Below are 20,834 nucleotides of genomic sequence, written 5' to 3'. Positions count from 1 at the left end.
CAATTAATTATAGAATTTTTAATCCCAGGCTGAGGCAGTAGGAGGGGAAGGTGAGGAAGGAGTATGCTCACTCATGCACTCCCCATTGGCTGTGATTAGTGATCACTTCCAGTGGTTGCTGCCACAGTGGGAGGTGGACTGACTGCACTTGCAGCTATGGAATTGCCTGTAGGCTCTGTTTGGAACAAAAACCAAGGCACAGACAGGCACTTGAGTGGGGAACACAGAAGTACACGAGACTCTGGACTATAAACCTGGAATAACTAAACAGGACCCAATAAAAAACAACACATACACAAAAATCCTGAAACCTGAGGTAACATAGCCTAGCACAGTAAGAACCTTGGGTTTTCAGTAAAAAGTCAAAAATTAAATCTATTGGCCTGCTTGCTAAAATTTAAAATAAAGTAAAATAAGCAAGCAAAGGAGAAAGAACCAAACATTTATAGCTATTATGGGGTCAGAAAAGACCTCGGCTCAAAATCAGAGGACAATGAAATTTTAAAAACATCTGCTTTGGACTTCCTGGGCTAGGATGGATGTAGAGTAGAAGGAACTTCATGACTGTTCCTACTACCAATCAAAACAAAGTGTTTCAAAAGGACAAAAATCAAAATCAGATGAGGAAAGGGGCTCTGCCAAGGGGTGCAGCCTTGAATGTAGCCAGGGTTTGGGCATTTCCACACTATAAAGGGATAAAATTACACCTACCAGAGTGGAGTGGAACATCCCTCCCCCACACCACCTACTGCACCAGAGTGAGGACTGGGACAATCTCTAAATTCTCAGGGGCTGACTGTGGCACCACAGTCTTACCTGCGAGGGCAGCACAGGGCCTTAGCAGCTAGACTTGGGGCCTGAGGCTGAGAAGCTCAAGTGCAGAACTCAGAACCACAGCAGACACAGAAAAATAGCTTCAGGGCAAGACTCTTTAAAATGCACTACACCAAGATAGGATAAACTCTCCCTTGCCTATTTTTAGCTAAACAAATCAAGAACTTAAAGTATCCCTACTTAAAATTAAGTAAGAAAGTTCACAAGACACTTACTAGAGTGGGTGAAAACTCCAGAGGCCACTGCCTTATCCCTGGACAGTGTTGGAAGATTGAAAGACTGTGATTGATTCTCCTAAAGTGGGAAAGGGACAACGAGTGACATGGAAAAGGGACTATAAAAAGTCCTGAACTTCCTGTTCAAGGGGTTTCTCCTTTAAACTTCTTCTTTGGAGTTCATCTTTGGATACTCTGTGTTGGTGAGCTGGACTGAAGGAAGAGACTCTTTCCCTGGATCCTGCTTCAGCTTGCTTGGTGAGTAGGTGGCCTTCCTTTCCTGGCTTCTGGAGAGATTAGTCCTGGAGATTCCTGCCTTGGCTTTGGAGGTGGCTGCATTGGTGGAACTCTAGCTGAAGACACCACCAAACTTTTGGTTGAGGATTACCAGAAAATTCACATGGAGACAAGAGATGTGGGGAAGCCCCTGCAGGGATGAACCTCACTTCACCAGAGAAGGGATGGTAGGTTTGTTAAAATCTGTCTCCTTAGCTACATTTTTCCACTTTCACTCTTTTTACTTCTTTGTAAATAAAGTTGTTAAAAGTCATTTTGACTTAAGCTATAATATTTTTAAATCGGTGACCACAATGTTACTATAGAACTTTCATATTTAGAATAAAACCTAAATTATAAATTCTTACAAAGGATAGGAAGATAGAGGTAATAGGCAATGCTTAAACCTTACTCTCAGTGGAATAAATTCTGAGAGGGAAGAGCATCTAGCTCTATTAGGGTATAGAATTCTATCTTACCCTATAGGGAAGTTGAGACGAAAAAACCAAGGTGGTGAGTGGGGCAGGGACTGCCAAAAGGGAGGGAAAGAAAGGTGGGAGGGAATTCAATAGAACTTAAAAAAATAAGAGGGAAATAAGAGGGCAGAGGTGGGAAGGGAAGTAAATAAGGGTGGGGAAAAGGGGGACTGATTAAAAGTAATACATTGATGTAGAAGGAAATAGTGAAAGAAGAAAGGACAGGATTAAAAGAGGAAATCAAAAAGATGAGGAATACACAGGTGGTAATCATAATTCTGAATGTGAATGGGATGAACTCACCCATAAAATGTAAGCAAATAACACAATGAATTAGAAACCAAGATCCTACCATATGTTGTCTGCAAGAAACACACAAGGCAGGTAGACACATAGGGTCAAAGTAAGAGGATGGAACAAAATTTATTGAGCATAAAATTAGAAAAAGAAGGCAAGAGTCACAATCATGATCTCTGACAAAGTCAAAATAAAAATAGACCTTATTAAAAGAGATAGGGAAGGTAATTATATCCTGATAAAAGGCAGTATAGACAATGAAGAAATAGCAGTACTGAACATGTATGCATCAAAAGGTATAGCATCCAGATTTTTAAAGGAGAAACTATTGGAATTTAAGGAGGAAATAGTAAAACTATACTAGTGGGAGACCTGAACCTTCCTGTATCAGATCTAGATAAATCAAACCAAAAAAAAAGTAAGAAGGAGGTAAGAGGTATTAATGAAATCTTAGAAAAATTAGTGTTACTAGATATATGGAGAAAAATAAATAGGGACAAAAAGAAATACACCTTCTTTTCAGTAGCACATGGTATATTCACAAAGATTGACTATGTACTAGGGCATAAAAACATTGCAAACAAATGCAAAAAAAACATCAGAAATAATAAATGCAAACTTTTCAGATCATAATGCAATAAAAATAATAATTGTTAAGGGTACCTGGAGAGGCAAATCAAAAACTAATTGGAAATTAAATAATATGATTCTCCAAAATTGATTTGTTAAAGAACAAATCATAGAAAGAATGAACAATTTTATTGAAGAAAATAAGGAGGAGATATATCAAAATCTATGGGATGCAGCAAAAGCAGTACTCAGGGGAAAATTTATAACCTGAGGTCATAGATCAACAAATCAGAGAGTGAAGAGGTCAATGAAGGGGGCATGCAAATCAAAAACAAACAAACAAACAAACTAGAAAGAGAACAAATTAAAAAATCCCAAATAAAAACTAAATTTAAAATCCTAAAGCCAGGCAGACCAAAAACAGAGAAAGAAAACTATAGACCAATCTCCTTAATGAACATAGATGCAAATATCTTAAATAGAATACTAGCAAAAGACTTAAGCAAGTGATCATTAAGATTATTCAGTATTATTAGGTGGGACTTGTACTGGGAATACAAGGATGGTTTAATATTAGGAAAACCATCCACATAATTGACCATATAGACAACCAAACCAATGAAAATCACATGATTATCTCAATTTATGCAGAAAAAGTCTTTGACAAAATATAATACTCATTACTATTGAAAACATTAAAATGTATAGGAATAGATAGTCCTTTCCTAAAAATAATAAGAAGTATATATTTAAAACCATGAAGAAGCATCATCTACAATGGGGACAAATTAGAAGCCTTCCCAATAAGACCAGGAATGAAGCAAGGATGCTCATTATCACCCTTATTATTTAACATTGTACTAGAAACACTAGCAGTAGAAATTAGAGAAGAAAAAGAAATTGAGGTATTAAAATAGGCAATGAGGAGACTAAACTATCACTCTTTGCAGATGATATGATGGTCTACTTAAGGAATCCTAGAGAATCAACTAAAAAGCTAGTGGAAATAACAACTTTAGCAAAGTTGTAGGATACAAAATAAACCCAAATAAATCATGAGAATTTCAATGTATTTCCAACACATCTTTGCAGCAAGAATTAGAAAGAGAAATTCCATTAAAATCACCCTAGGCAATATAAAATACCTAGGAATCTATCTGCCAAGACAAGCACAGGAATGATATGAACAAACTGCAAGGCATTTTCCACACAATTAAAACTAGATCTAAATATTTGGAAAAACATTAGTTGCTCATGGGTAGGACAAACTAACATAATAGTAGTAGTCTCTCACTAACTGAGGATGATGATTGTCTTTATGCGTTTTCATCTATGATAGATGAGTGTGCACAAAGACACTTGTGTGTGAAGGAGATTTAAGTGGAAAAGTCGATGCACAGAGACAGTCCCACTCTCTCAGCATTGGAAGCCTGGGTCCAGTGTCACAAAAAGTCATTATACCTGGAGACTTCCTCAGCTGCATTGGATGGCCGTGTTGTCTTTTGTGCTTCAACACACCCTGAGCATCCACAGTGCTTTGCTGAGTTGCCATCTCAGCCTTTGAACCTTCTTATTGGTTTCTTCCATCTGTTCAGTTGAAGCAGTCTTCACATGCTGGGTGAGCAAAGCCCTAGTTCACCAGGGGTCTACGACCCGATGGCTACCCTCACAAGTTTTAAGCTGTTGAAGCTGTTGCCCAGGGTGTGGCCGCTGCTGCATGCTAGCAGCTACTAGGAGCCACAAGTGAGAGCTGGGTGTCAGGTGGGGGTCAGAAGCTGGAGAGCTGCCCTAGAAGGGCACAACAAGCCTTCCATACAAGAGATACTACCCCTCCCTGAACACTCCATACACTCCACTAACATAATAAAAATGACAATTCTACCCAAACTTATTTACTTATTTAGTACCATACCTATCGAACTACCAAAACCCTTTTTTACTAAATTGGAAAAAAAAATTACAAAGTTCATTTGGAAGAACAAAAGATCAGGAATATCCAGATAAATAAGGAAAAATTGTGAAGGAAGGGGGTCTAGCAGTACCAGACCTGAAACTGTACCAAAAACAGTGTCAATAAAACAATATGGTACTGACTAAGAGACAGAAGGGAGGATCAGTGTAATAGACTTGGGATAAGTGACCTCAGCAAGACAGTCTATGATAAACCCAAAGATTCCAGTTTTGGGGACAAAAATCCACTATCTGACAAAAAATGCTGGGAAAATTGTAAAACGGTATGGGAGAGATTAGGTCTAGATCCACATCTCACACCCTGTACCAAGATAAATTCAGAATGGGTAAGTGATTTAAATATAAAGAAGGAAACTATAAGTAAATTAAGTGAACATAGAATAATATACCTTTCAGACCTATGGGAATGAAAAGAATTTAAGACCAAGCTAGAAATACAGAATATCACAAAATGTAAGTCAAAAAAATTGATTACATTAAATTAAAAAGGTTTTGTACAAACAAAACCAATGCAACCAAAATTAGAAAGGAAGCAACACATTGAGAAAAAATATTTATAATCAAAACCTCTGACAAAGATCTAATTTGTCAAATATATAAGGAACTAAATTAATTATACAAAAAATCAAGCCATTCCCCAATTGATAAGTGGGCAAGAGCCATGAAAAGGCAGTTTTCAGATAAAGAAATTAAACTATCAATAAGCATGTGAAAAAGTGTTCTAAATCTCTTATAATCAGAGTAATGCAAATCACAACAACTCTGACATACCACCTCACACCTAGCAGATTGGCTAATATGACATCAACAGAAAGTAATAAATGTTGGAGGGAATGTGGCAAAATTGGGATACTAATGCATTGCTGGTCGAGTTGCGAATTGATCCAACCATTCTAGAAGGCAATTTGGAAGTAGCCCAAAGGATTTCAAATGACTGACTGCCCTTTGACCCAGCCATGCCTCAGCTGGGTCTTTACCACAAAGACATAATAAGGAAAAAATATGTGTACAAAAATATGTATAGCCACACTCTTTGTGCTGGCAAAAAATTGGAAAATGTCCTTTGATTGGGGAATGACTGAACAAATTGTGGTATCTGTTGGTGATGGAATAGTATTGTGCTAATAGGAATGATGAACTGGATAATTCCATGTGAATTGGAACGACCTCCAGGAATTGATACATAGCAAAAGGAGCAGAACTAGGAGAATATTGTATGCAGAGACCGATATACTGTGGCACAATCAAACGTAATGGACTTCTCTACTAGCAGCAATGCAATGATCCAGGACAATTCTTAGGGACTTATGAAAAAAAAACACTACCCACTTCCAGAGAACTGTGGGAATAGAATCACAGAAGAAAGACATTTTTTCTTGAACTTAAGAAGAAAATGTAGAGGAATATCATTGCTAAGTTCTGTAGCTCTTAGGTTAAAGAGAAAACACTATAAGTAACAAGAAAAAAAAACAATTTAAATACTGTGGAATTACAGTCAGAATAACAAAGACTTAGCAGTTGTAGCATTAACAAAAAACAAACAACAAAAAAACAGGGCATGGAACACAATATTTCATAGAGCAGAAGAACTGGGCTTACAAGCAAGAATAATATATCCAGCATGGCTGAGCATAATTATAAAAGGTAAAAAAAAATAAATATTTCATGAACTAAAGAAGTTAAAATTCTTCCTGTGCAAAAAATCCCAAAACTCTGCAGAAAATTTAAGAAATATACAAAGGTAATGAAGAACTAATCCTAAACAAACCAAATGTCAAATCCTTTGATTCTTGTATGGGAAAATATCATTTATGGCCCCTAGGAATGCTATTTTGAAAGGGTGTATTTAGATAGAAGACTCAAGGTCAAGGTTAATGGAATGGAATGAGCCAAAATGGTAATCTTGTAGACCTGGAGGAGGTCTCCTATGGGGGAAAAATAAATGGAGGAACTTCAACAGAGACTGGAATGAGGAGGTGGAAGCTGGTAGTACTAGAAAGCTACTGTCATCACAACTGGGAGAGAGAGAGAGAGAGAGAGAGAGAGAGAGGGAGGGAGAGCCATTCCTAGGATGAGGTCATAAGGTCATTATTGAGGATTAAAAACTGGGTATGTATGAAACATTCATTAAAGTTTTGTTTATAATGACAAAATAATTGTAAATAATAGAAATGCGACGATTGGGAGAAGTGGTTGAATAGATTGTGATATTTTAATGTAATGGATTGAATTATATTATTAGGAATGACAAATATTGGAAATATGAAATAAAAAAGGGAAATATATGAAGAGGTAAAAAGAGAATAAGAATAATCCATACACCATGATTGTATATTTTTAAAATAATAACCACAATCAACAGGAAAAAAATATCAAAGTAAAACAAATCCAAAGGGAACTCCAAAACAGAGGAGGTTTATATTATCATACCTTCAAAATTTCCAAATTTGAATGAATTGCAAAAAAATGTGGAGTTTATAGTTTGGCACATAGTTTTTCCCATGCACTTGGCTACTTAAATCTTTTTTGTTGGTGGTGGTGGTTACTAAGTATATAATGAAAAATTGAAAAAACTATGATGAAATCTTTAAAACTGTCAATACAACTATATTCATCAGGCTTATTACAAAAGTGAATACAAAAAAATAAAAACTATTTAGAAAAAGAATTGTAGTCAATTTAGAGAAGAGGCCAAAGGCTTGTGGAGTACTCAGAAATCTCAGCCTTCTACAACATGAATATTTTTTTTTCCTAGCAACAGCATATAACTAATGAAAGGTTCTATTTTTATAGTTATTAATACTCAGTAAGGAATGTTGTTCCAAAAAGAGTGCTAGACCTGGAGTCATGAATATGTTTACCTTATGGATAACCTTGGACAAGTCATTTGACCTTTTACGTGTTTTAGTCAGATCATTTGGACATCTCCTAAGTCACTGAAGTATTCTTACCTTACCTCCATTGTTTTAGAACCTATTATTTCTTTAAGACTCAACTCAAGCACCACCTTCTATATTAAGCCTTTCCTGAATATCTCCCAAAGCTATTTGTGCTTGACTTGCCCTGTATTTATTCTTTAGGTACCTTTATAGGAAGGAAAACCAGAAGGAAAATTATAAGTATTTATTCATTATTACTATGTGCCAGGAATTGTGCTAAGTGCTTTACAAATAACCACATTTGATCCTCACCACAATACTGGGAAGCAGGTGCTAATATTTTCCTCATTTTAGATTTAGGAAACTAAGCAGACAGAAGTTAAGTGACTTGTTATGAGATACATGGCTAATTGGTATATGAGGTCAGATTTGAATTCAGGTTTTCCTGACTCCAGACCATATACTCCATCCATTGTGCTAACTTGCTACCTTTAAATATACACATCTACATCATTCATATCTATTATATCTACAGTTAGCGCTCTCTCTCTCTCTCTCTCTCTCTCTCTCTCTCTCTCTCTCTCTCTCTCTCTCTCTCTTTCTCTCTCTCTCTCTCTCTCTATTTCTTTCTCTCTCTTTTCTCTCTTTTTCTCTCTTTTTCTCTTCATTTCCCCTTAGACAGAATTTTCATCCCTGTCTCACTAGCACCTAGCAAAATGTCTAATATATAAGAATTTACTAAATAAATATTTTGGCTTTTTGATTCATTAGAATAAAAATACCAGTTTCCAGAAGAAGAAAAAGGAGAAGGAGGAGAAGGAAATAATAATGACAACAATGACAACAGAAGTGACTAATATCAATCCATTGATTTGTATATTTGGGGCAGTCATTATAATAGGGTCTCAGAATTGTGGAGTAAGAGGAATTTAGGCTAGGTGGCATTTGAAATATTGTGCAGTACTTTCTATTGCTTCTTGCTGCCAAAACAGCCCCTCTTTTCAACCCCAGTATTCATTTTCTCCATATTGCCACATGGCTGCAAAGCACTTTGATCTTAGAAGAATTAAATTGACCCCAATAACCCAAAGGACAATGGAAAGACTCACTGTCCTAATATCATATGTTTACATTTAGAAAGGATCTTAAAAGTCATTAAGGTCATTTCTATTATTTATAGTGTTAAAAAAAACAACTGGCTGCTACATGCCATCAGCCATGACTTTGCAAGTAAGAAATCATATAATGGTTGCCCCTGAAGATATGTATCCTAAGCAAAAGAGGAAGGCTAGTCATATGACAAGAATGAGAGATGAGAGACAGATGATTTGAACCCCACATAAATATACCTGAGATAATAATAAAAGGAATCATTCCAGCACTGTACAGTGGTCTATGAAGGATTAATAAGAAAATATGGAAGGGAAGCTAGATGGCTCAGTGGATAGAAAGTCATGTTGAAAGACAAGAAGTCTTAGGTTTAAATCTGGCCTTAGACATTTCCTAGCTGTGTGACCCTAGGCAAATCACTTAATCCCAAATGCCTCGCTCTTATTGCTCTTCTGCCTCAGAACTGATACAGTATTGATTTTAAAATGGAAGGTAAGGAGTAAAACCCACCAGAAATATAGATTAAAATCATACAGGATTAAAAGATAAAGAGAAACTATGATGTTCATTGTTTGAAGAATTCACGTCAGTGGCATACTTGATCCTTCAAAATATCCAATTATATCTATAAATCTAAAAGTCTATGTATTTTTAAATCTATAATAATAATATCTAACACTTATGTAGCACTTTATGTTTAGAAAATTACATTTCCTTATAAAAGGAGCAGGCTTTATGCAGACCATTAAAATTTAAAATGATAACATCCAAGTATATAACATCATATACTTCTCACACGTGGGATACTACTGTCTCAATATGAAATTATTTCTCTTCTTTTGATTTTCATGAGCTATTCCTAAACCTAAGCAGTAAAGAAGAGAAAAATAATGCTTTTTCTCTTTATTTTTGACAATTTGGGGAAGTATAACTGGCTTCCCATCCAATTTTTTTTTTTAAGGAATGGGGAAGAAAAGGGTGTAATTATTGGTTTGGAAAACAATGATTCAAAGTTAAGGCATTTATAGAAAAAGGAGATAATTGTGATTTAAGAGGTGGGAGTTATTTTTTTTTTGCAATGTAAGCATGAAATAATTAGAATGCTTGGCTGTAAGTCTTGGTTCTGTTGTGCTTAGAAAAATCATCAAAGCAGATACACAATGCAGGGTTACAGTGCTTCCATTTTAGTTAATGGTACTTAGAGGCATTGATATTTTAATGTTAGTCCTTTGTCAGATGGTGAAGATGGTAATGTTGCTGATGATAATGAAAACAATGATAACAATGGTGAAGTTATTTATTCTGTAATTAGACACAGGTAGGAAGAGTATGGCAGTGAGAAATGGAGTCCTACTTTGCCCAAGTTCTAGACAGAAGCTCAAAATATGATATCAAAGGCCATACAAACATCAAATGATACTTTAGGAAAACAGAGAGAAGGAGCAAAATCATGTATATGTACAGCCTTAGGAGGACTGAGAGATGGAATGTTGAGTTTTTTGAAGCTGGTACTCATAGGGGAAATGCTAGCTTCTCTATGAAGAGGTGGAAATAAGCACTACAGAGCTCTTAGAGCTCAGTTAGATATCTAACATGTCAGTTGTCCACTGCATCCTGGATCAACAGTCATCTTGTTCTTTGATCCCTCTGGAAGAGATAGTGAGACTGATGACTTTGTGCAACTCTACTTCATTTAAGTCACATTAATGCAAAAATCAAGACAGGTCAGTTGTTTTATTCAAGAAATTCCATGTTTCCTAGTATTTCTTTTTCATTCTTTTGATTATTTTGTTTTATGATTTCTTGATGTGTTGTGAAATCATTAAATTCTAGTTGCCCAATTCTAGATTTTAAAGACTGACTTTCATTCATGATCTTTTTATTCTCCTTGTCAATTTGGTCGATCCTGTCTTTCATGGTACTCTTTTCACCATTGGAGTTCTTTGCCTATTTTTCCAGGAGGTCAGCTCTGGTTTTTAAATTTATTTATTGCTTCATTTGATTTCTGTGTCTCTCTTTCCATTTGGGCAATTTTGCCTTTTAAGCTGCTATTTTCTTTTTGTGTTACTTTCATTTCTTTTTCTCACTTTACCCATTTTCTTCTGTTTTACTTGGTTTTAGAACTCCTTTTTGAGTTCCTCCAGAGCTTGTGACTTGTTTCCTTTTATTTTTTGGAGATTCTGCATGTATTTACTTATTTCTCACCCTCTCCTGTTGCTTCAGTTTTTTGTTCTTTTTCTCTGTAGAAATTTCCCAGGATCAAGAGCCTTTTTGTTATTGTTGTTTACTCATTTTCCACTAGAGGACTGGGAGTCCTGCATCTTGCTGGTCAATTTTATATTAGCTTATGTCTTGCAGGGCTTTGCTTTGGGGCTATCTTCCCTTCCCTGTCAAAGGTCTGAGTGAGTGCAGGCAGGCCGGTAGTGATTTTTTGTTTGTTTGTTTTTGTAGGTGTTGCAGGCTGCAATGTGTTTTGTGTGAGGCTATCTTTCTCTGCTGCTGCAACTGATGCTGCTGCAACTGATGCTGCTGCCTGCTGTTGAGTGAGGCCAGTGCTCTGGAGCTCTGAATCTCACCTCCAGGGCTGGGATTTCCAGGTGTAGGTCTGTGGTATTGCATACTTTGCAGTATTTTGCCCTAAAGTTATCTTTCCTGCCCCTGCTGCTACCCCCATGGCTGCACTTCTGACTCTGCTTCTGGGAGTGAATCCAGTGATATTAAGCTTTGAATTTCACTTTCAGGGCCTGGAGTCTTCAGGGGTGCTTTTTCTTAAGCCAGCACCCTGGGATTTGGAAATTGCCCTGATCCTGGCTCTGCTTTTGGCATGGTAGGTATGGGTGGATGGGTAGTCAGCCTGCACTTTTCCTTTGTAGTTTTGCCCCCTTTTAACATGGAATTTCCCTCTTACTGCCTACCTTTCAAACTGTTTCCAGTGGAAGAGCCCCTTTGCTTGTCTTACTTTGACTTCTGTCCTTTTCAGATACTTTCAGATGTGCCTTTTTTCAGTGTAGGGAACATTTCTGCTACTGATGTTCTTTCTACTGAGTCAGACAAACCAAAATGTGTAGCTTATTAAAGACTTACAGAACTGGAAAATATTATGAGAAGTTATGCTACCTCTCCGAAATCTCACAGAGAGTGACAGAAATTTTATTTTTTTTGCTTCAGAAGTCCTGAACTCAAATCCTGACTTTGCTTTTAACTACCTGCTTGCTCTTAAGAAAATTAACTTCATCTAGTTAGGTTTTAACAATCTTATCTGTTTAATTAAAAACATTGACTTAGATGATCTCAAAGTTTCTTTCTAGCTCTGAATCTATGATTTTATTCATTAAAATTATTTAATTTTTATTTAATGACTTTTCATACAGTACTCTTCTAGAAGGTAGGGATATAAAGATCCAGCATGATCTAGTTTTGAGCTTCAAGTTGCTTATAGTCTCTCTTAGGGAGGGCATACCTGCTAAGATCCCTTCTAGCTCTATGATTATCAGGGAGGAAGGTAATACAAGGACTATAAGATCTTTTTTATTATAAAGAACCTGAGACTTGAGCTAAACCACTTGACAACTTTGGAGAGCTTATAGCTTTGAACATGCTACTTGCTCTTGAGGGTCTCAGTTTCCTCCTCTGAAATAAAAGGAGTGGAACAAATGATTTTCTAAGTTTGCTTCTGGCTCTCAGTCCTCTAATCCAAATGATATACAACATTGCTAGGGAGACAGGCAGAACAGTGTGAGGCCAGCATTTCAACATCTGTGTTGGCACACAATTTTGGGAGGGAAAAGTGGGGAGAGATAGAAAAAAAATGGAACCACTGACCTTATCAGCTTTGTTCTCTGGTATTCTTCCAAGAAGTTTTATACTCTAAGCTTCTGGTTCACAATACATTTGCCAGCTGAAGGGGAAAGAATGCCAAGGTCTAGTCTCTAGTTGTCTGAATCAAATCTGGTTCTGGATCACTTGGGTCCAAGGTCTGCCTCTACTTTGAGTGACCTCCTTTAATCTGAGGACAAGTCTATGAATCCAGGATTGGGTTCTTTGGATGCAAATGTCCCACACCTCCCAAGAGTTAAGTACTCCTTTGCTTTGGGGCAATAATGCAGTCAAGACAGTAGGCATTCTCTCAAACCTTTCTCTCAAAAAAAAGACAGGTAGCATAAGGACTCTTCACATGCTAGGGAGAAAAAGCAGAGTGAATATGAAGGTCAAGCAAAACCCATTTTCCAAGGAGGAAGGAAAGGACCTAGGAAGAAAAAGAAGAGGGAAAAGGGGAAAAATAAAGGAAGAGGAAAGTAGTATGAAAAAAGAGGGAGAAAAAAGAAGAAAGGAGGGAAGGAAGGAGGAAGAATAAACTAAAAATTTAGTACCAAATGATTTTACTGAGGATTGAATTTATTTAATCCATTTTCAGGTTTAAGAAGATAGAGGCCATTAAAACATTTGATGGAAGCATTTTGAATTGGGAGAACACAAGTAGAAAAAGGGTCAACCAAGTTAACTGTAAGCTTTGTTTATTGATTTATATTTTGGTCTTCATAAGAAAAACAAAATTTTAAAGCTAAAAAATACCTAAGCAAACACAAATAAGACAAATGATTAAGGACCATGGGGCTCTGTGGCTCTGGGATCAGGAAAGGGCTGGGTCTTGGACAACTCTCTCCAAGGTCTCTACTCTCAGAGGACAAAGAGAACCCCCTAGATTCCTCTGAGATCTCAATTGCACCCTAAGTACTGTAGAAAACACTGCTGCAGTGTTTACATCTAAAAGCTTAAGCATAAAAAGGTAAAAAACTCATTACCATACAATTTCCACTAAATAATACATGTGCCACAGATTCTGTCTGCAGCTTACATCAGAAATTCTGCTGGTTTTGTTCTCAAGGAGATCTATGTAAGCAACCAATGGACATTTTGGCAGAGGCCTTTTTTTGTCTCTGAAATAGTAATGATGGCTGCATACCCATTTCTGAAACACTTTCCACTGTTGGCGTTCAGGAATATTGAGATAAGAAGCAGCCAGCCTGCACTTAGGCTGATGAGGTTTCCCAGAATGACAAATCTAACCACAAACAAAACTGTAGGGGAGGGGAGGGAAAGTGGAAAAGAGGAAGAAAAGGACAATAGTTTAGGGATGCATTTTCAGACTCATTGAGCCTCTGGATTTGATATAAATACTAAGTGATAGTAAAGACTAAGGGCAAAATCTCCTAAAAGATTTGCCTCACAGCTCTTGGACACCTTTTGCCCAGAGCATCCCAGGAGTGGGGATAGAGGAGACTTGGAATATTATTTTCATGAAAGAAGGGGGGAGCAGGACTGAAAGTGATAATATATACAGCCACAAGATGCCCTTTGATCTGATTTGAAAAAGGAAGCAACTGGATATTAAGACTAAAGAGTAGGCTTATTGTAGTGGACAGAAGTAGAATTACCTGACTTTATATCCTGCCTTAGCTTGTTCCTAACTCTAATCTGAGACAAGGCATTTAATGACTCAGGGTCTTTGTTTCCATATGTTAAATGGAAAGATGATGTATGCAAAGCAATATACAAATCCTGCCTGCTCCCTAAATAGCTGTCTCCCTGGTAATCTCACTATCCTTTGGTTCTCTTTCACTTTCTCTACCTAATTTCTCCTTTTTCTTCCATTATGACCTTAGTGAATAAGTTTAACTCCAAACTGTCATCTTCTCTTGAGTCCAACCCTACTTATCATTTTGCCAATTGTGTTCTGCCAAGTCTGAGCCTTGGATCACTCCCACCATCTACTGATTTTACTCCTACACACATACACTTGGTAGAGAAAACCACACACCTTTTTTAACTGAGTTGTTGCAAATTCATGTTATATATCCTCAGTTGGGCCCTCACTGCTTCTAGGCAATCTTTCTATAGCTCCCTTACCAATTCACTGTTACATTCTCCACAATAGCTTTTCCAAAACTCTTCTTTCCTTTTCAAACTGGCCATGTTCTCTATTTCTCCCTCATTCCAGAGCTGAGAATATTCCTTCATATTTTACTGAAAAAAAGAGACCATTTTCCAACAACTCCTCCTCTTCATCTTGTATCATTCAGATGTCTTCTGCTACTCTCTCCTCCTTCACCTCCATCTCACAGGAAGAGGTGGTGTTATTCTCACATGACAAATCTCTCTACCTGTACATGTGATTACATTCTATCACATGTTATCAAGAAGATTGACCCCTTTATCATTCCCACTCATTTATTTTTAATTTATCCCCATAAATGCTTGTCAGCTCCAGGAGGGGAGAGGGAAGAAGGAGAGAGGGAGGTAATTTGGATCTTATAATTTTGGAAATCTGTTATTATGTGTAATTGGTAAAAAAAAAAAATATGCCTGTAAACTGGATGTTTCCCTACTGCCTGTAAAGCATGCTCATATCTCTACCATCCTTAGAGTAACCTCACTCAATTCTTCCATCCTCCACTAATTCTGGTCCTATATTACTTTTGATCTTTATAACTAAATTCCTTAAGGTCATCTATAATAAGTGCTTTCACTTCCTTTCCTCTTACTCTCTTCTTGGCTCTGTACAATCTAGTTTCCAGACTCATCATTCAAGCAAAACTGCTTCCTCCAAAGTTAACAATGATCTTTAAATTGCTAAATCCTCTGACCTTTTCTTAATCCCAATCTTTTCTTGATCTCTCTGTAGTCTTTGACACTGTCAATCACTGTTCCCTCCCAATACTCTTCTCTCTGTTTTGGAGAAGCCATTCTCTCTTCATTCTCTTGCTTAACTGACCACTCCTTCTTTGTCTCCTTCTCTGAATCTTCATTCAGGTAATGCTCATTAACTATGGTTTACCAACAGGGCTCTGTCCTGGACCTTTTTCTATTCTTCCTATGTAGTGCTTTACTTGGTGATCTCATGAGTTTCCATAGATACAATTATCATTATTGCTATGCCGATGATTCTCACATCTACTTATTAAACTTACCCCTCTGCTGATGTCCAACCTTTCATTTCCAATTGTCTTTCAGGCATCTCAAAATGAATATTCAGTAGACATCTTCTTTTTTTAACATGTCTAAAATTGGACTCGTTATCTTTCTTCCTAATTCCTACCCACCTCAAAAAACTTCCCTATTAATCTCTACAATACCAGAAACCTCCCACTCTCTGGTTTGCAAACTAGGTGTCATCTTTGACTCCTTGCTCTCTCTTAAGCTCCATATCCAATCTGTTGCCAAGGTCTGTTGATTTCATCTTTTACAACATCTCTTGAATATGACTTCTTCTGTTCTCTCATGCTTCTGCTATTCTGGTCCAGGTCCTTAGGCTCAGGAATGCTTAGACTATTGCAATAACTTACTAGTGAGTGTGCTTGCCTTCTTCAAGTTTCTCCCCACTCTTATCCAACCTCCATTCCATTGTCAAAGTGCCATTCCCTTTTACCTCCAGGATCAAATACAAAGTTCTCTGGAGTTCAAAGCTTTTCATAAACTAGAATTTCCCATTTTTTCAATCTTTCTCATACTTTATAACATTCTACATACTTGCGGATCCACTGACACTGACCCTTTTTGTTCTTCTCTGAATAAGATACTCTATTTCTTGGCTTCAGGTACTTTTTTCTTGATATTGCCTATGTCTAAAATGTTCTCACTCATCTCCATCTTTTGCTTTCTTTCAATTCCCACTTAAAACTCCACCTTTGTAAATTCCTCTTATTTCTAGTGCTTTCTCTCTATTGATGTTTTCCTATTTATCTTGTTCATAGCTTATTTGTATATATTGTTTTCACATTTTCTTCTAAATATGAATTTTTCTGTATTTTGTCAAATTTTATGACTTCAATACTAATAGCATTTTGTACATAGTAGATACTTAAGTGCTTATTGACTTACTGCCTATTGCCTTTCTCTTCCCTTTGACCTGACCTGAAATGGACATCCGAGAGCTACTCTTTGGGGTTATAAATAAAAAGTAGGAGGATTTTACTTAAGAGATTACTATATAAACACAATTTGCTATATTGAGAGGGTGGACTGATGGGACTAGCCCTTTTCCATTGAGATATTGCCACCCACTAACACAATAATCACTAACACCCTCAATTTCCTCACCTGTAAAATGGGGATAAACAAACATAGGACCTAAACTTTCCGATCTGATAGAAAGCTAGCTTTGACATAGGAAGATGTGATTCAAGTCTTCCTGCTGACATATAATGGCCACATGACTATTGACTAGGCACTTACACTTTTTGTGTTGTAGTCCTCTCTCTAAGATTGTAAATTGCAAGAGTGTTCACCTGCATTGGTAGATGATGTTTCCTCATCTGAGAATTTCTTATGCCAATGACTTCACAAATTTAGTGCTCATTTCTGCCTATCTCAGAGTTGATTTGAGGTTTAAATGCGATAACATATGTAAAATATTTTATAAACCTTAAAATGCTAAATGAATATCAAGTGGAATTTTTTCCTATTATTACCCTTCCTCCTGAGGCAAGTTATTCAAAAACAGAAAGGTTTCAGGGGTGCATTATAGGAAAGGTAAATCTAGATTCAGTAGATCTTATGGAAAGCATAAAATATGTAGTAGTTTAATTACTTATTTTTTTATTGAAATGGCTAGAATACCATGTAATTACAGATTTGGTGAAGGTGGAGATTGGTGTACTTTGGGGTCATCTTCAAGATAGCAAAAGAAAAGTCAAAGACTCTCAGATCCAGAAGGATGTTTAAGATAATTTTATCTAGTACCTTAATTTTATACAGTATCTCAAAAGTCTTAGTGTATTTCTGAGATTTAATAATTTTAAAATGTACTAATTTTTGGATATTTCTCTATTTGTGGAAACTGAGGCCCAGAAATTTGCTCATGGCAATTAATGGCAGTAGAACTACAGCCCATCCCTTATTACTCTTAGTCAGCTGGGTGCTTTTTCCACTACAGTGTATATGGAGACACTAGGTCTCTCCATGTTTGGAGACAAAGGATAGATGGGAAGATGCCAAAAATAGATTTAAAATACATTCTAGCTATGTCTAAATAAAGTTCTACCTATCTAGAATCTGAGAATAAAATTGGGAAAGAACATGGGGTGAGTCATTGAAAGAAAATTCATTCTTTAGATACTTTCAATATGTCACTTGATTTGCCAATTTGGATTCAGTTATCTTCTGAATTGTTCAGCTTACCCAGAGATTTTCTATGTTTAACCTTGTCTCAGAACTAAAATTCAGATTCCTTTGCCTGACATTCAAGGACACCTTCAATCTGTCCCTAACCTCCTTTCTAGTCTCATTTCCTTTTAGGCTCAAACACAAATCATTAGCCCTATTCTCCATTCTTTCTACTAGCTCTTCACTTCATTTCTCTTCTCACCTACCTCAGACTTTCATTTTTCTGTGCCTTGCTTATACTGATACTTCTGAGGGCAATGGCAATTTATCCAATTCTGTCCATCCAATTCTACAGGATACCTAATTGAGGTTTTATGGCATTTGAGAGATCTTTTCAGCTAGGGCCACTGAGTGGCTCAGTGTATTATTCTGGAATCTCATTACCTTGCAAGATCATCTTTGAATATACTTCCTTATCAACAGGGTTTTATCAACCTTGATGCTCCCACCTCCTTAGTATGCTCTCTTCTGGGGCTCCTCTCTCTCTCTAGCTTGAAATTATAGAGGGTGGCCAATGGGGCCCAGAAACTTGTTCATGGCAATGAATGGCAGAGTCAGGACTAGAGCCCATCCCTTGTAACTCCTAGCATTCTCAATATTTCCCCATGGACTACACTCCTCGGGACTTCATCATGTCTATGAGTAGGGTTCTCTTCTCCCTTTTTTCAGTTCTGTTTAAGTGTAGGTTTCAGTCATTAAATTGTGAGCTCCTTGAAGGCAATGCCTATCTTTTGCCTTTCTTTGTATCTCCAGCTCTTTGTAAAATACCTAACACATAACAAATGCCTAATAAACACTTATTGACTGATTGATCTAGCTAGACCTGAAGGCAGGAAGACCTGAGACACTTTTTAGCTTTGTGACCTTGGCCAAGTCCCTTAATTGTAGAATTCCTTAATTTCTTCAAATATAAAATGGGGGAAATAATAGCACCCACCTCCTGAGATTGTGTGAAGATCAAATGAGATCATATTTGTGAAGAACTTAGCACACTGCCTGGTGCTTAGCAAGACCATAATTAATGCTGGTTCCCTCCTCCTCCTTCCTTCTTAACCATCCCAGTTTATAGAGATGTATTTTTGTTTCCAATGAACTCTCTTCAATTTTCTCTGTTCTAGTTATTTGGCACTTGGGAAAGCTTTTCTCTTTGTTAGCTGTCTTCATATATCGTGTTTCACCAATTTTGACAATGAGCTCTGAAAGAACAGAAACCACATTCCTACAGAACATATGACAATGTCTTGTACACAAAAGATGCTTGGTAGATTTATTGAATGAGTGAAGATAGGTTTCTCCCTACAGTCTGGTCTGTACTATCCCTAAGCCTCCTCAAAATAAGCAGTGTCCCTACCTTTTAGTACAGCTTCATATTGAGCAATTCAAATTCTCTCTTCCACTAAACCTGTTTAATTTCAAAGGGAGAGTAAAGAAAAGAAACAATCAGGAAAATGCCAAGAGAATTATCTTCATGGACCATGATTTCTTGATTATAGAAGTCAGCAGAAGTAGCATTTGGAGAAGGGCTGGAACTGAAGTTTTGCAGGTATGAATTCAAGTCATTCCTCTCACCCATACAATGTGACTGTGGAGAAGTCATTTAACTGCCCCATGCACAGAGTCACTCTCTGGGGTTATGAGCTACAAGAAGTTGCAGATCTGCATTGGTTGAGGGAATTTTCATACTGAGAGCTCTCTAGTTAGGCTAAAACAAAATATAACATAACTGAAAATGACAATCAAAACAACAGCACAGAGTAGCTCTAGTGTCCATTGATTACCATATCTTCAGTAATTAGGAACTAAAAGTATGATATGGCAGAAAGAGCCCAGGATTATAATCCTGGTAATAAAAAGGTAATAAAAAGGCCCAAATTTCATTTCTGTCTCTTTTGATCACAACTGTGTGACCTTAGGGGACTAACTTTGCATGTAAAGACTTAAGTTTCTCTACTATAATGAAGAAGTCAATTATATGACCTTAAGATTGATTTGCTCTCTAAATCTAGTGTGATGATGATGAAGAGGTTTCTATAGATTTGCATGCATGCAGAAAAAAATGTCTTTATTCTGGGAAGACCACAGTCTCCCTTCAACATGGTAAACAAGAGTTTCAATATAACATTTTCAAAACCTATCACCACACTGTGAGAACAGCCACACACAATGTAAAGTCCATTCATTCTCTCCTAAGCAGCTTTTACACACATTGATTGACCATTATAGCTTTTGTTCCAGCTCAGAATACTCAAGACCTCCAATATGCTGTTGAGCACCACTCTGGGCCTTATGAATGCTGTTAAGCAGTGACTCAGAGGCAGTGAGACAGTGATGACAAAAAAGAAGCATAAGTTCCCCTCGCCTCAGAGACCTTCAGAGTGAGCTGCCTCAGTGCCCTGGGAATGGATACCAATAATCTCTTCCAATAGTGATCATACACTTCTGAGATATAAACCGTGACCATTTCAGGAAACCAGGTGACCTGCATCTGGTTTCTGACTACAGGAGTTGCAATCAATAATACTAGTTCTCCCACGGCTGTACAAAATACAACATAAAGGTCTATCTAAATCAGAGAATTTTGTCAAGTCAGTTTGTGGAAGATTTCTGCTTAAGGCAAGGGAGAGATTTTAAGGGAGAGATTTCCCAACCTTTTTCAGGAAAGGAACTCCTTTTTATGTCAGTGAATGCTCTTCCAAGTCATTTTAACCAAAGGTGACAATGGTAGGAGATAATGAGAACCTTTTGGAATATTACTCAATTAATTCAGGACATCAATTCAATACACAAAATAGATAACCACCACATCTATGGTGTTGTGGAAAGAGGCTGGCTTGTTGACTTGGATATCTAGGATCTGTCAGTAACTGATTGAAATTTTGGCACTATGAACCATAGTTTCCCTGTCTATTAAAAAGGGAGAGGATAGAGCTAAACACAGATAAGGCTTCTCTTAACCCTAAAACTGAGATATTTTGGGAGAGTAAAAAGACCATAGGAATTGTAATAGACTTGAGTTCAAGAATGCTGCATGTCTTTGTACAAAT

The 20,834-nt window shown here is 37.0% G+C and overlaps 1 long non-coding RNA gene across 2 annotated transcripts; it reads right to left on the bottom strand.

The window, feature by feature from the left end:
* Positions 1–9,430: 9,430 nt before the first annotated feature.
* On the bottom strand, positions 9,431–15,714 carry LOC103096549 (uncharacterized). Of its 2 annotated transcripts, none has more exons than XR_460388.3 (3): positions 15,273–15,714; positions 12,451–12,526; positions 9,431–11,669 (listed from the first exon to the last, which is right to left on the bottom strand). It is a non-coding gene; the product is annotated as an uncharacterized LOC103096549 (long non-coding RNA). The 2 variants fall into 2 exon arrangements; XR_460387.3 differs by having other exon boundaries at positions 9,431–11,666; positions 15,273–15,713.
* Between the last annotated feature and the right edge of the window lie 5,120 nt (positions 15,715–20,834).

Source organism: Monodelphis domestica, chromosome 1 (assembly GCF_027887165.1).
Source record: "Monodelphis domestica isolate mMonDom1 chromosome 1, mMonDom1.pri, whole genome shotgun sequence".
In the NCBI taxonomy this organism is placed as follows: domain Eukaryota; kingdom Metazoa; phylum Chordata; class Mammalia; order Didelphimorphia; family Didelphidae; genus Monodelphis; species Monodelphis domestica.
Note: the sequence above shows the minus strand (reverse complement) of the source record. Positions and strands in the feature narration are given on the sequence as shown.